General features: G+C 44.2%; 1 pseudogene; it reads right to left on the bottom strand.

Moving 5' to 3' along the window:
• Nucleotides 1–3,414: 3,414 nt before the first annotated feature.
• LOC127210526 (phosphatidylinositol N-acetylglucosaminyltransferase subunit P-like) lies at nt 3,415–3,908 on the bottom strand (annotated as a pseudogene).
• Between the last annotated feature and the right edge of the window lie 253 nt (nt 3,909–4,161).

The following is a 4,161-nucleotide window of genomic DNA, read 5'->3' as shown; positions in this document are numbered from 1 at the left end:
CAAACCCTGGAACTCTCGCTGCCCAACCCTGCATAGTTCTTTCTCCTTTTACAGGCATCTGAGCTGTAGCTAGTATGAGGACTTCCTCAAGCATTCCCTTTTCCTCCCTCTCATTCACGGCCGTTGCATACCCATGGGCCTCTTTATCATGTCAACATCCATTTCTCAGCAGATCTGGATTGACAGCAGCCATCAGTGCATTTGTTCCCTGCAGGTCAGTATCCATGGAAATAAGTAACATTTGTGCTGACAGCATATAGGGTGAGATGCACCTTAAAGGCTCAGATATCTCTGACTCATCCCTTTGCACAATGAGGATGCTCCCAACCTGGCTGTGCACCTCTTCAGAGCCTGCATCCATGTCCCAGCCTCCCTTCTCTGGTGAGCTGTTGGGAGTTATTTTTAAAAAACTGTATTTGTTTCTCTTAGTTTATTTCTTAACCGGGCTTTCACGCAAATAATTGAGGCTCTTTTATATTTGTTTATAAAGCTTTACAACACAACCTTGAGCAGTTTCAGTCTGTTCTTAACCCTCTATGCTATCCTGATTCCACCTTTGTCAAAATCCCCAAGTTACTTGCTTTTTAGTTCTTTCTTTGCTCCTGCTAAATCTTCTTCAACTCCCCTGCACCTCTGCTAGTGGCCAAATCCTCAGGCTCTATCCCCTACTTCCTCCTCTAACTTCTCCTCCCCTGGCTGACAGGAAGTCCAGCCCTAGTCCCACCCCTGCTCAACGACTGGCTGTAAGGTTCTTTATTGGCATATCAGGGAACAGTTGGGGAGCAGTGTTTACACAACACTGAGACAAAAGGCAGCATTTAAACTACACAATATTTGATTCCATTGGTCAACCAGCCTATTGCTGTGCCAGTACCATGCCTACAGACTGGGAAAAGATCTTCACCAACCCTACATCTGACAAAGGTCTATTATCCAAACTATATAAAGAACTGAAGAAATTAAACACCAGCAAACCAAATAACCCAATTGAGAAATGGGGCTCAGAACTAAACAGAGAATTCTCAACAGAGGAATATCAAATGGCTGAGAAACACTTAAAGAAATGCTCAACGTCTTTAATCATCAGAGAAATGCAAATCAAAATGACTCTGAGATTCCATCTTACACCCATCAGAATGGCTAAGATCAAAAATTCAAGCAACACCACATGCTGGTGAGGATGTGGAGAGAGAGGAACACTCCTTCATTGCTGGTGGGAATGCAAACTAGTACAGCCATTTTGGAAATCTATCTGGCACTATCTCAGAAAACTGGGAATAGGGCTTCCTCAAAACCCAGCTATTCCACTCCTTGGAATATACCCAGAAGATGCTCCAGCACACAACAAGAAAATTTGCTCAACCATGTTCATAGCAGCCTTATTCATAATAGCCAGAACATGGAAACAGCCTAAGTGTCCCTCAGTAGAAGAATGGATAAAGAAACTGTGGTACATTTACACTATGGAATACTACTCAGCTATCTTTAAAAAGGAATTTCCGAAATTTGTGAACAAATGGATCGAGCTAGAAATGATCATAATGAGCAAATTCACATGGTATATACTCACTTATATCTGGACACTAGCCCAAGGGGCATGTCCCATGAAAGTCTTCACTTATCAGGAAAATGGGACAGAGAGGAGGACATTCTATTGGGACTTTAGGTGAGAGAAGCATGGCAGAATTGGGAAATAGAAGGATCCAGAGGGTCCTAGAAACCTACAAGAAGAACATTACGACAGGTGGATTTTGGCCCAGGGGTCCTGCTCAACCTATGGCACCAGCCAAGGACTATACGTGCAGTAAACACCGAACCCCGACCCAGATCTAGCCAATAGACAGGACATTCTCTACAGTTGAGTGGAGAGTGGGGACTGTCTTTCACACGAACTCTGGTGCCCCATATTTGACCACGTCCCCTTGATGGGGAAACCTGGTGGCACTCAGAGGAAGGAAAGCAGGCTACCAAGAAGAGACTTGATACCCTATGAGCATATACAGGGGGAGGAGGTCCCCCTCAGTCACAGTCATAGGGGAGGGGAGTAAGGGGAAACTGGGAGGGAGGGAGGAATGGGAGGATACAAGGGATGGGATAACCATAAAGATGTAATATGAATGAATTAATAAAAAGGAAAAAAATAAAATAAAATAAAATAAAATAAAATAAACCACACAATAACTTTATGCCTATGGTGAGCACTGGCAAACTGGTCTGTTTCAACTCGAATCACTCCTTTCTGTTTTGCTGGTCTGTATGGCCTGCACCATGCCAATTCCATAGGTTAAGTCGGAGGCAGGGGCAGCCCTTTTCTGCTGTGGGGCCTGGAAGGCATTGTGTTTTCCTTATTCAGTTGTTTGCTCATCTTGTACTCCCTGTAGGATTCATCACCTTATACCTGGTTCTCCTGTCATGTGTTGGCTTTACAAGTTCAGTTCTCAGGGTTAAAACCTTGCACACAGCATCTGCTCTGGAGCACGACGCCCTCTGCAGAACGTGGAGCTGCTCTGTTCGCCTGTCTGTTCACTTCCCCTTCAGTTCCCATCATCTGCTCTGTGATTGGCAGTCTTGTAGGCACTGGGCATCTCACAATGAACGAGACACTCACAAAAGCTGTTTTTATGTGAAACAAAATGAAAGGTCGGAAGCGCTACATTTTAAGCTAAAGAAAAGTGGCTCGTTTCATGAGCTTCTTCCTGCAGCCTGCAGACGTCAAAGCTAAAACCCAGAGGCCTTGAGAGCAGCACAGCCTTTCTTACATGCGCCAGATATTAAATACGTGCAGGGCTACTGTCTGCCAATCTGAGCTGTTTGTCAGAGGTCTGGTGCCACTCTCCACTGATCACTGTCTCCTCAGATAGTGACTCTAACCAAAATCTGAAAACCACGGAGCTGCCCAAACAGTGGTTCTGTGCACCAGGCACACGTGTGGCACACTCATGTCTGTGTTTAGTCTTTTACTATCTTCATATTGGTTTCCGAGTCTGTTTGTGCTGAATCTGCTCCTCCCTGATTTACCCCGCACCTGGCAGTCCATTTTCCCACCACAGCTATCAATCATTTATCAGCCCTCCTCTTCGAAAGCAAAAATTAGCAGAGCTCAAGACAGACTTAACTACACCACAGACCGGATAAAATCTTTACACAGATCATTAACTGGCAATAATGACAGTCCTCCAGCGTGGCATTTAAGAAACGCTCTCCCAGAAGGCAAGCATCTTAGGTGCTTCAGAAGGTTTTTGTTGTTGTTGTTTTTTGTTTGTTTTTTAATAATGTAATTTTTATTTGTTGTCAATTAAAAACTCAATTGAAAATATTTACACTATCAATTAAACTCAATCTAAGAAATCAGCTTTCATGTTTTTACATGTCAAATTGGGTACTAAAAGCACAGTCAATACATTATGTTCAAAATTATTCAGCCCCCAACTTATAAATGCTTGGTCTCAGGATGTTTACACACAGGATGTTTTGGGTGTTAAGCTGTTTGGCTTTGAGGAAGAACATTTTGTTCACTTCACTAATGGGAATCTCTCTTAATGCTGGGATGGCATCTTTCTGGTACTTCTTCCACTGTTGGTTTTTAGCATAGTTATCTGTGATCGTGTGAACGGAGTCGAGAGGAGAGGTACTCATCATGTTAATTCCAAACAGGAGCGCCTAACCAGTCACAACAGCGATGAGGAGGTAGACGGGCAATGCCACTGCCCAGTACTTTTGAGGCCAGTATGTCAAGCCCAAGGAGTTTAACCAAGATTCGAGAACAAACGCCCACACAAGATAAAGTATGAAGCCGAACTGAGAGCTTAGGAAAAGAACAAAGCCATAAATCGCTCTTTCTGGCAAAGGCAACGGTGAATTTCCCACCATCTTCCCTGTGGCTTTAGGCAAATCTGAGGGAAGAGCAGGGGCTCCTTGGCGCAGGCGCACCCACCACGACTGTCGCTTCAGAAGGTTTTTTCTTTGAGTTTTAGAACGGGAATAGCAAAGCCACAATGGGCCTCAGACAGTCACTATGTCAAGCCTTTATTTTTATAAAGAATACAATTAATACAATTAACTCCGGAACAGCGAGGTTGCTTTCTAAAGTCAGACAGATCCGGACTAGAGCGCAAGACCTGTACCCCTCCAGGGCTGATCCCAACAGCTGCTCCACCCTGG

Source organism: Acomys russatus, chromosome 28 (assembly GCF_903995435.1).
Source record: "Acomys russatus chromosome 28, mAcoRus1.1, whole genome shotgun sequence".
Classification (NCBI taxonomy): domain Eukaryota; kingdom Metazoa; phylum Chordata; class Mammalia; order Rodentia; family Muridae; genus Acomys; species Acomys russatus.
Note: the sequence above shows the minus strand (reverse complement) of the source record. Positions and strands in the feature narration are given on the sequence as shown.